At 32.8% G+C, this 12,922-nt stretch overlaps 1 long non-coding RNA gene across 1 annotated transcript in view; it reads left to right on the top strand.

The window, feature by feature from the left end:
• LOC118882714 overlaps nt 1–9,212 on the top strand; it is a 129,160-nt gene extending 119,948 nt beyond the window's left edge. The window contains exon 4 of the long non-coding RNA XR_005016835.1: nt 9,163–9,212. This is a non-coding gene — a long non-coding RNA (uncharacterized LOC118882714). The remainder of the gene's footprint in view (nt 1–9,162) is intronic.
• Nucleotides 9,213–12,922: the final 3,710 nt, after the last annotated feature.

Genomic DNA, 12,922 nt, shown 5'->3' on the forward strand with positions numbered 1-12,922 from the left:
TGGAATGTAAAATGATATACCCAATTTGGAAGACAGTTTTGCAATTTCTTACAAAGCTAAACATTGTCTTATCATACATTCCGGTAATTGTACTCCTAGATATTTACCCAACTAACTTAAAAAACTTATATCCACACAAAAATGCACACATGGACATTTATAGCAGACCTATTTATAATTGCCAAAACCTGGAAGCAACGAAGATACACTCCCCTAGTTGTGTAGATAAACAAACTACAGTATATCTATATAATGGAATATTTTTAGTAATCAAAACGATTGAGCTATCAATTCAATAAAAATGAGTGAATTAGGTTTTCCTGGTGGCAGAGGGTTAAAAATCTGCCTGCTAATGCAGGGGACACGGGTTTGAGCCTTGGTCCAGGAAGATCCCACATGTCACGGAGCAACTAAGCCTGTGCGCCACAACTACTGAGCCTGTGCTCTAGAGCCTGCAAGCCACAGCTACTGAAACCCATGTGCCATAACTACTGAAGACCACACGCCTAGAGCCCATGCTCCTCCACCGCAATGAGAAGCCCATGCACTGCAACAAAGAGTAGCCCCCACTCGCCGCAACTAGAGAAAGCCTGCATGCAGCAAAGCAGCCAAAAATAAATAAATAAATTTATTAAAAAAATAAAATAATGTAAAAAAAAATGAGTGACTCTTAAATGCATATTGCTAAAAGAGAGAAGCTAGTCTGATAAGGCAAAAGACTGTATGATTTTGATTACATAATATTCTGGAAAATGCAAAACTATAGAGGCAGTAAAAGTATTAGTGGTTTCCAGTGGTTCAGGAGAATGGTAGGGTTGAATGTGAAACACAGTGGATTTTTTAGGATGGTGAAACCCATTTTTGTCAAAACACATTGAACTTTTTAACTCAAAGAGTGAACCTTGAGGTATGCAAATTTTGAAAAATTCATTTAATAAATAAAGGGAATTCCAAGATGGAATTCAGAATGTGCCACAACAATCTAACTCTACTACAAGTGTATGAAACAACCGTATTGAAGGCAATCATGGAGGAAGTCTGACCTAAGTAACTTTGGAATCCAGTGGGGTCTGTGAGACGAAGGGAAAAATAAACTATATGAAAGACTGTTTTCTAGTTGGTAAAGTGGTTTCCCACAAGCATACTGGATAACAATTCTGTATACTGAAAATCAAAATTAAGTAAATAAATGGTGGATGGTGGAAGTCAATTTTCTCAGTATTGGAGTAAAATTTACAGATATGCGATTAGAGGAGACTGGAATAACCATTATAGCAATGGATAGAGTTGGAGACCTCAGTATGAATTAATGTTTAGCTTAATATAGGTAGAGATAATTACATATATAAATATTTATAGAGATGTGTATCTAGATGATACATGTTTTCTTACTATGTCAGCTGAGAGGGGCTAGAAATAGCAAGCATACACAGCACCCATATCTTGCTTTCAATACCATTCTTCATTGAAAGCAACCAGGGTTCGTTAGAGAAAGGCCTGATTCTAGGACTGCGGCAGGAAATATACAAGATAAAGCTGGAGCATCTTATAGTGCCAGGAAGTAATGAAGTGCTCAAAAAAAAAAAAAAAAAGCCAAAACAAAAACATAATGATGGGTGTATATCAAAGGAACACAGGAGTCAAATGAAAGAGCTTCCAAAGGCCAACGTTGAACAATTTGAACAATAAAATAAAATTGTTTTGGATTATAATCTAAAGTATGAAATAAATATCCATGAATCTGTAATGGTATAAATAAATGAATAAATATTTGAGGGAGAATAAACAAATTTCCCATGCTGAAGAACTGCAAATAATGTATGTAGATACTCCATCCTCATTGAGGGGAAGCACACTCCCCAATTCCTTAAGTGTGAGCTGTGCACAGTAACTTCTTTCTAAAGAGTATAATATGGAGAAGTAAAGGAAAAAAGTACAAACGTGTAGTGGAGAAACCTAACCAACACTACCTTGGCCATGTGACCAAGGTCAACATCAACAGTGATAAGGTATGTGGATAGCATATGTACCCTTGGTATGATGTGATGAATATGGCACTTTGCCTCTGTCGTCTTCCTCCCAGAAACTTATACCCCCAGTCTAATGATGAGAAATAGATTAGACAATTTTTAATTGAGGGCCATTCAATAACATACCTGGTCAGAACTGTTCAAAACTGTCAAGGCCAACAAAAACAAGGCAAGTCAAAGAGACTGTAAGAGCTAAGAGCCTAAGGAGACATGACAGCTAAATACAATATGGTATCTTGGTTGAGATCCCAGAACAGTGAGAAACCATTAGGTAAATACCAAGGAAATCTTAATAAAATGTGAACCTTAGTTAAGAATAATGTATCAGTATTTGCTTATTAGTTGTGACACGTGTATCATACTAATATAAGATGTTAATAGTAGGTATAACTGGCTGTAGGGTATATGGAAACTTTCTGTATTATCATTGTATTTTTTAGTCTAAAACTTTTTAATTGTTAAAAAATTAACTTCTGAAAGTTAAGAAGTAGGGATAAGATTTGAATGGCCACTTCATTAAAGAAAATATACAAATGACAAATAAGCATATAAAAAGATGCTGAACATCCTCAGTCATTAGGGGAAATCAAATTAAAAACTGCTGTGAGATACCATTACACATTCATTAGAATAACTATACTTTAAAAAGAAAGGAAAAGCCAAGTGTTAACAAGGATATAAAACAACTGACGCTCTCATACATCTCCGGTAGCATTGCAAAATAGAAGAGCCACTTTGAAAAAGAGGTAAACAAATTTTTAAATGTAAATATACACCTAACAAAAGACCAAGAAAATTCCTAGATATTTACACAAGAGAAGCGAAAGACTCATTGAATTTTCATAGCAACTTTATTCTTAATATCAAAAATTGGAAACAGTCTAAATGCTCATGAACTGATGAATGGATAAGAAATCAGTTGTGACTGGCTCATTCATACTGTAAAATCCCACTCACCTAGGAAAACACTGTAACACAGATGAATTTCAAAAGAATTTTGCTGAACGTAAAAAAAAAAAATAATAATAATCAGGTGTATTTAAAAATTGACTCACTTATATTCTGCTTATAAGAAGGCCACTTTAAATATAAACACACTAACAGTGTAAAAGTAGGTGGGAAAAGATATACCATGCTAACACTAATAATAATATATCTGTAGTAGCTATATTAATATCAGAAATTGTTAGAGCAAAGAATATTACCAGGAATAAATAGGGTCATATAATGATAAATAGATAATATATCATGACCAATGGAGTTTACACCAGGAAGTCAATGTTGGTGTAACATATGAGAACTAATTATTGTAATTCACCATGTTATCAGATTTACAATAAAAGCCACATGGTTACTTCAATAAGTGCAAAAAAAAAAAAAAAAACTTTGGACAAACTCACAGATGTATTCAATAATAAAAACTATCAGCAAACTAGCAATAGAAAATGTACTCAGACTAATAAAGGGTATGAATGAAAAGAACTATAGCTAACATCGTGTGAAATGATAACTATCTCATAGTTTTCTTATAAAATTGAAATCACAGCAAGGGTTTCCACTATCACCACTTCTATTCAGCATCAGATTAGAAGGTATAGTAAAATAGTACAAGAAAATGGAATGAAAGTCATCCAGATTAGAAAGGGAGAAGTAAAACTGTCATTGTTTATAGAACATCACACAGAATCTCAAAAATCAATAAAAACTCGTAGAGTTAATACATGAGTTTAGCAAGGTTACAAGATCAATGTACAAAAATCTATCATATTTCTACATAGTAGTAACAAATGTCAGATATTTTTTGTTAAGAGATACTTTGAAATAAACCTGATAAAAATATTTGAAAGTGCTATGCACTGAAAACAACAAGTTACTGTTTAGAGAACACCTAAATAAATGTAGATGGATACTGTGTTCATGGATCAGAAAATTCCATATTAAGATATCAGTCCTTTCAAGTTGATCAAAATCCAATGAATGTTAATTGAAAAATGCCAGTTAGCTTTTTATTTTTTTCTTGGAGATTTCCTCCCCAGAGATAGTGGAAAATCCAACCAGGTAGAGAATAAAACCTGGTTCTTACCCTGAATTATCACTGTTGTTTTCAAATAAAATTTTGAAGTATGGGTCACTATGTGTTTGCATAAGATTGAAAGCAAAGATATTGTGCAGAAATATATAAGTATAAGAGATCAAAGCAAACAGCAGTTCAGAATTTAGTCAAACAAAATGAGTTTTGGGAAAAGCTCCAAAAACAGATGTCAATGCATATTAAATATTCAAAGTCTTGGCAGGCAATAAGTCAAGGCAAAACTCTAGACATCTAAGCATTGTGATTTGATCCAGGTTTAATTTTAAGGTATATGTCAGACATAAATTTCTTATTTAGAGAAATATATCAAATTAGAGGTGATTGACTCCAGGAATAAAATGATGTAAGCTGCAGCCTTGATAACTAATTGAGCTTACCTGACATAACAGATTTCTCACCAGCTCAAATTCAATTATATTCTTATTTATAATTTGCCATTCACTTATGGTGTTTAGAAATATCCCCTTTGTGGAGTAATTAACTATGGTTGGTATGAGAGAATATATGAAAGACCACTTTGAAGAGATATGTTGTGAACTCTACTTATTGGAGTTTAGTATAGTTGATTCCCATTATTATCTTAATTTTTACTATTTTGTGAATAATTAAAAATTCTAATATATACTTATTAATATTTTATAATATAAAACTTCATAACCCTAATGCTTATCCTTGGGACATAGGACTAGGTGAAGTGTTCTTAGATATGATAACTAATGCATAACCCCCCAAATAAAAATAAAAAAGATAAATTAGACTTCATCAAAGTTAAGCCTTTTGCATTGAAAAAGACCTTATTAAGAAGATAAAAAGACAGACTATACACTGGGATAAATGTTCTACAAACCACATATCTAAAAAATTCCTATGTATAAAATATAGAAAGAAGTCTTAAAACCCAGTAGTAAAATAAAATCCAATTATAAATGGACAAAAGACATGAATAGTCATTTCACCAAAGAGAAGAGAAACGATCTATGCATCCCTGGAGTCCCAAAAGAAGAGAGGGAGAAAGGGGCAGAGAGCTTATTTAAAGAAACAATGGCTGAACACTGAAGTAAGTCAGAGAAAGACAAATACTGTATGTTATCACTTACAGGTGGAATCTAAAAAAATAAATGAGTGTAACAAAACAGAAACAGACTCGGATATAGAGAAAAAACTAGCATTTACCAGTGGGGTGAGGGATGGGGGGAGAGGAAAAATAGTGGTAGCAGACAGTTTGTATGTTTTATACATACGAACAACTATGCATAAAATAAATAAGATACAAGGATGTATTGTACAGCACAGGGAATATAGCAATATAGCCAATATTTTATTACAAGTTTAAATGGAGTATTGTGTCACTGTGTTATATACCTGACACTAATATAATATTGTAAATCAACTACACTTAACTTAAAAAAAGAAAAGAAAGAATGACTGAGAACTTCCAAAATCTGGGGCAAGATTTGGTCATTCAAGTTCACAAGGCTCACAGGTCCCCAAACAAAGTCAATTTAAGGATATATTCCCTAAGACATAACAAAACTGCCTAAAATCAAACACAAAGAGATAATTTTTAAAGCAACAAGAGAAAAAAAAATTCTCACCTACAAGGAAACTGCCATAAGGCTATCAGCAGATTACCTAGCACAAAACTTGCAGGCCAAGAGAGAGTGGGGTGACATAGTCAAAGTGCTGAAAGAAAAAAAGGAAAAAAACCTGCCAACCAACAATACTTTACTCAGCAAAGTTGTCTTTCACAAATGAAGGTTGAGGGAAAAGACTTTCCCAAACAAACAAAAGCTGAGGGAATTTATCACTACTAGACCTGCATTACAAGAAATGCTAAAGGTAGTTGTTCAGTTGAAGCAAAAGAACACTAACAACATGAAAATATAAAAATTTCAAAACTCACTATAAAGGTAAGAATGTAGTCAAATTCAGAATACTCTAATACAGTAATGATGGTATGTAAATCGCTTTTAACTCTAGTATAAAAGTTAAAGGACAAAAGTATAAAAAATAACTCTAGCTAGAATAATGTTTTAATGGATATGCTATATATAGAAGATATAAATTGTAATATCAGTAACATCAAATGTGCTGGGAGAAGTTAAAATGTGGAGTTTTTGTATGTGGTTGAAGTTATCAGCTTAAATTAGACTATTATATCTATAAGACATTTTATGTAGGCCTCCTGTAACTACACATATAAAACCTGTAGCAGAACACAAAAGACAAAGACAAAGGAACCAAAGATTACCAGTACAAATATATCATCTAATAACAAAAGACTGCAAAAGAGGAAGAAAGGAACTACAAAACAGTCAGAAAACAATATGATGACAATAATAATTAAATGCAAATGATTAATTCTCAAATCAAAAGACATAGATTGGCTGAATAGATGAAAACAAAACAAGACCCATCTATGTTCTATCTCTGTGACAATCACTTTAGATTTAAGGACACACACAAGCTGAAAGTAAAGGGATGGAAAAAATTATTTCATGCATATGGTAACCAAAAGTGAGCAGTAGTGGCTATACTTAAATCAGACAAAATAAACTTTAAGTCAAAAATTGTCAAAAGAGACCAAGAAGTTCACTATCTAATGATAAGTCAACTCACTGAGAGGATATAACAATTATAAATGTATATGCACCCAACATTGAAACACATAAATATGTAAAGCATGTATTAACACAAATGAAAGGAGAATTGGTCAACAATACAATAATAGTAGGGGATTGCAGTACCCCACTTTCAATATTGAATAGATGATCTAGACAGAAAATGAATAAGGAAACAGTGGAAGTGAATGAAACTATAGATCAAATAAACTTAACAGACATATATTGAACATCCTATCCAACGGCAGAGTACATCTTCATTTCCAACACCCATGGAACATTCTCCACGATGGATCATATATTGGGTCACAAAATAAGTCCTACCAAATTTAAGAAGATTGATATCATTTCAAGTGTATTTTCTGACCAAAATAGTGTGAAACTAGAATCAATAATAGGAGGAAAAATAGAAAATTCATAAATATGTGGAAGTTTAGAAACACACTTCTAAACAACCAGTGGGTCAAAGAAGAAGCCAAAAAGGTAATCAAAAAATAACTTGAGACAAATGAAAATGGAAATTAACCACACCAAAACTTAAGGTGTGCAGCAAAAGCAGTTCCAGTTGGGAAGTTTACAGCAATAAAATGCCTACATTAAGGGAAAAAATCTCAAACAACCTGACTTCACACATCAAGAAATTAGAAAAAGAAGAAAAAACTAAACCTAAAGTTAGAATAAGGAAGGAAATAATAAAGATCAGAGCAGAAATAAATGAAATTGAGACTAAAAAACAAAAGAACAGATCAATGAAACTAAGTTCTTTTTATTAAAGATAAACAAAATTAAATTTTTAGCTAGACTAACAGGACTCAAAATTTTAAGTGAAAAAGGAGACATTACAACTGATACCACAGAAATATAAAGATCATATGAGACTATTATGAACATATAATGCCAACAAATTGGACAACCTAGAAGAAATACATTCCCAGAAAAATAAAACCTACCAACAGTGACAAAGAAAAAGAAAATATAAACATACAAATAATGAGAAAGTATATTGAGTAAGTAGTCAAATCATCCCCCAAAATAAAAGTTCGGGACCTGATGACTTCACTGTTCAATCCTAACAAACATTTAAAGACAAGGCCAGCATTGCCCTCATACCAAAGTCAGATAAGGACACTACAAGAAAAGAAAAGGATAGACCAGTATTCCTGATGAATGTACATGTAAAAATCCTAAAAAACAAACAATACCCCCAAACCCTAACAAACTGAATTCAACAGTATATTAAAAAGGATTACACACCATGGTGAAATGTGATTTATTCCTGGGATGCCTAGATGGAACACAAATCAAATGTGATATACCACATTAAAGAATGAAGGACAAGAATCATATGATCATCTCAATAAATGCAGAAAAATTATCAGATATGTATTTTGAAAATAGCTTCTCCGAGTCCATGCCTTGTCTTTTCATTCTCGCAACAATGCCTTCTGTAGAGCACAAGTTTTATATTTTAATGAAGTCCAATTTATCAATTTTTTTCTTTCATGGATTATGTCTTGCTGTTTTGTTCATTCTTTTTAATTTAATCATTCCTTAGGGAAATTTTTTTTTCAGGAATAATATTACTAGATGAGAGCTTTGGAACACTAAATAGGACTAGTTAAATTGATAAGAATTCTTCCCATAGATTTTAGATTCCAGTGGTGTCATTTGAGAACAGCAAGGGATATATGATTTTCTCTATTTTTAAAAGAGTGAAACTGAGAAAATTTAAGTAAATTATACTAGGATAAAGTCATTCAGTGGTGAAGCCAGGTTTACAAAAGGCAAAAAGCAGAAAACTTTTTGTCCTGAGATTTTTCACACTAAACCCAGAGAAAATAAGTAGATCTTTTAGTGTTTGCTCATTTTATTTTGCTTAACAGTGATTATTGATTACTTTCTAATGTTTATAATATTTCTAAATTTGATTACACAGACTTTGAGGGAGAATGTTGAGAGGAGAGAAACTTTTTTCACCATCCTTGAGGAATTATTTTTGTTTTCCCAAACTAGGTGGATAATTTGGTTGAAGCCTCAAGACTAACATTTTCTTAAATTTCTTCAATAAATCTATGGTTCTGTGGCATGGATCTATGATTAAAAATCCATATTTTAATTGAAGAGGGTGGTGTTCTACAGACTTGAATGGCCCCAGCTTGTGTCTCAAATATATATGGGAATGGATGTTCGGTCTATTTCAGCCGTGGTTCAATATGTGACCCTACTGTGTCTGATAATAAGCAGTTATGATTTTCTTTATGCAAATCTCTTTCCTTCTTTCCTTAATAATAATGGTTTTGTTAATGGTTTAGTTCTGACATGCCCTCTATTACAGTTATTCAAAGGAGAGGTTTAAAAAATAGTATTTTCTCTTCACTCTCTTCCAGATGGCTTCATAATTGGTTTATTATTTTTGCAGATGTCATAGGGGAAATTTCAAGGTACGAGCCAACAAAACATCAAAGAAGGTAATAAAAGTGGACTTTTTTATTGAGTATTCATTGTGTAAAAAAGATATATGTTTTATATCAACTGCAGGTACAGTAGATTATCAGTCAAGCATATTGTAATTTTATAAATTGCATGCCAATTATTTGAGATATAAATTGATCTTTTTGCTTCATGGGGGAATGGGGGGCGTTTGGAAATTAATTTAGTAGTAGTCGTAAATCAAGCGTTCTTTTAACTTCATTTTCAAAAAAGTCATGTAATTACACTTTCTTGCCTTTTTATATGATTTCATGAGTTTTAAAGTGTTTGACTATAATGTTGGGTAGAAAGCCAGCCAGGTACTATTATTCTGAGAACCATGCTGAGGAAACTGAAGTTCAGAGAAGTAAAGTGATTTATTATAGTGTCAGTCAGTCTTCTGACTCCTAATCCTCTATGCATATTCCACTACCAGAGAATATCTTGGATACAGAATCCCTGATGTAGATGCAAGTTAAAGATGTTTCACTTCTTTAGAGGACCATTTCCAACACTCAAATCTGTAGGAATACAAAAGATTGATCTTGTATGGATTCTTTTTTATTTCTTTTTTTTTTTCATTTTGCTCCATAATACTTTGTTTTTATGAAAGGAATCATTGGAAGTTTTTACAGGAAAATTCTTAGTTTTAGAGTTGGGGATAGGCCATAGAACTCATGAAATTCAATGATCCATCCTAGGTAAAAGTCTTTCCTACATCCTTCTTGAGGGATAAATTTCCTGCCTTCGACAGAAGGTTTCTAAAGACGGGGTGATATATTTCCATTTTTTGAAATTTCTGAGTTTAAGACATTTTCCTCTTAGAGCAAGTCAGTATTTATTTCCTTCTACTTCTAATGGTCTCAGGTTTGCCATGACACGTGTATGGATAGATATGTTAGTTTTGTGACAGGATAATTTATTTAACTGATTTAATATTTCACTTTGACTCAAAAAATCTTATAAATCTTCATCTATTGATACCATTATTTCTGCTAGCTCATCTTTTCCCTAAAAGTACCTTGGCCCTAGAATAAACTGCCATAGGGAAAGGTGTCCAGATTTCTCATCAAGCTGGTCATTTTCAGTTTTTACTAAACTTAAAATTCTTCAAGATTTGTCAAGCCATAACTCTTCTCAAAGTTCAGCTAATAGCCTAGAAGTAGGTATGATACTTAACGGTGGGAAGGAATGGAACTTACTTAAGGAGGCTGTTTGGGGAATGGCTGCCCAGGGATTCATATTTCATCATGCTCTTAGTTGTTCTGCTGTTTTGTACAGTAGAAGGAGATGGAAAAACTGGTACAGAGATGTGGAATGAATTTAGGGAGAGTGATTTGGAGCTCTGCTCTTCCTCAAACAAATGATTAAATAGAAGTTTTCAGTCAGAAATAAAATTTATTGTACTGGCAAGGGACATATCTCATGGTTAGTTAATAACATAATTGTCTTGTATCTAGGAAAATTATATAGCTCATTAAACTTTTATGGGGAAATAGACACAATAATAACACTGCAGAATAATTGCATTCTTAGGGCCACAAGAGCCCAGTGGGAGTCCAACCAAGTGCATCTAAGGAACCAACTCTTATTGACTTGCATGCATCCCCACTCTGCCTCTCTAAGGAATCTCCTGCCCCTGATATTGATATTATAAGGATAAAAGCCATAAGAAATATGACAAACCATAATTAGGAGTGCTGCAACCTGAAGTCAAGCTAGCTTCACTTTTGGGTAAAGTCTGGGGTAGTGAGTGCATGTTTACTTAGTAGATAAAGATGAGATCACAAGAAAGAAATTTGGATTGCACTGAGCACATAGGCTAGAGATCTTCCAGGGTGTTGAAGACCTATTTAAACATCCACTGACTTTAGTACATAAATTACATGTTTTAGAAATCTCTCGTCTCAGTATTTCAGCATGTCACTGTTGCACGGAAGGAAATCTTTGAGGGAGCAGCCATTTTAATGTGAGGATCTGTGGCTACAAAAAATGACCAAGATGGGTAATTTGGGTGAGTGTGTGTTAGAAAACTCTCTCTTGAATCTGGATACTGATATGAAGCACCTGACTATGCTGTACTTTAGTTCAGAATAGATTTAGGAAACCAATAATTATATCCACTTCAGAAAACAGGATTTGGAATATATTCTTACTGACTTTTCTGAACATAAGTGGAATCAATAATTTATTGTAAAAATATGGAAGATAAAAAAAAAGTGAAGAAAATATATGTGATATACATATATATGTAACTGAAGAAAAATACTCAGTAATCATTTTTTTCTGTAGACCCGTCCATTGCTTTTTTTGTTTTTAATGCTTATGCATGTGTATTTTTTCTGGAGTTAATGTTATAAAATTAATGTTCCACAGTTTCCACTCTTTTGTAAATTGGTTTCTCACTTAACACTTCATGCATGTTTTATGTTATTAAATATAATTTCAGATCTTGATTTTTTAAATGAGGTATAACTGATATATAGCACTGTATTTGTTTCAGGTATACAACATAATGATTAAATATTTGTATACATTGCAAAATGATCACCACAATAAGTCTAGTTGACATCTATCAACTTACATAGTTACAAATTTGTTTTTCTTATGATGAGATCTTTTAAGACCTACTCTCTTAGCAACTTGCAAATATGCAATAAGGTATTATTAACTATAGTCACCATGCTGTATATTACATCCCTGTGACATTTATTTTATAACTGGAAGTTTGTGTCTTCTGGCTCCCTTTACCCATTTCACCCCCTACCCTCCTGCATCCAAAAACCAACAATCTGTTCTCTGTATCTATGAGCTTATTTTTTTTGAATTTTGTTTTTGTTTTGTTTAGATTCCACATATGAGTAAGATCATACAGTATTTGCCTTTCTCTCTCTGACTTATTTCATTTAGCATAATGCCCTGGAGGTCCAACCATGTTGTTGCAAATGGCAAGATTTTATTATTTTTTTGGCCTAATAATATTCCATTGTGTGCATGTATGTGTGTGTGTGTGTGTGTGTGTGTGTGTTTATTTTTTCTTCATTCATCTAGTAGTGGATGCTTAGGTTGTTTCTATACCATGGCTATTGTAAATAATGATGCAATGAGCATGGGGTCCATATATATTTTCTAGTTAGTGTTTCATTTCCTTCAGATAAATACTCAGAAGTGGAATTGCTGGATCATATAATAGTTCTATTTTTCATTTTTTGAGGAACCTCCATACTGTTTTCCATAGTGGCTGCACCAAGTTTTTGTACATTCACACCAACAGTGCATAAGGATTTCCTTTTCTCCACATCCTCACCAACACTTCTTATTTCTTGCCATTTTTGATATTAGCCATTCTGATAAGTGTGGGGTGATATCTCATTGTGGATTTGATTTGCATTTCTCTAATTAGTTGAGCATCTTTTTGTGTCTACTGACCATCTGTCTTTCATCTTTGGAAAACTGTTCAGATTTTCTGCCCATTTTTAATTGGATTGTTTGGTTTTTTGCTATTGAGTTGTATGAGTTCTTTATATATTTTGGATATTGACCCCTTATCTGATATATAATTTGCAAATATTTTCTTCTATTCAGTAGGCTGCGTTTTCATATTGTTGATGGTTTCCTTTCCTGTGCAGAAGCTTTTTACTTTGATGTAGTCCCATTTATTTATTTCTGATTTAGTTGCTTTTGCTTTTGGTGTCAGATTCAAGAAATCA

This window comes from Balaenoptera musculus, chromosome 16, assembly GCF_009873245.2.
Source record: "Balaenoptera musculus isolate JJ_BM4_2016_0621 chromosome 16, mBalMus1.pri.v3, whole genome shotgun sequence".
Classification (NCBI taxonomy): domain Eukaryota; kingdom Metazoa; phylum Chordata; class Mammalia; order Artiodactyla; family Balaenopteridae; genus Balaenoptera; species Balaenoptera musculus.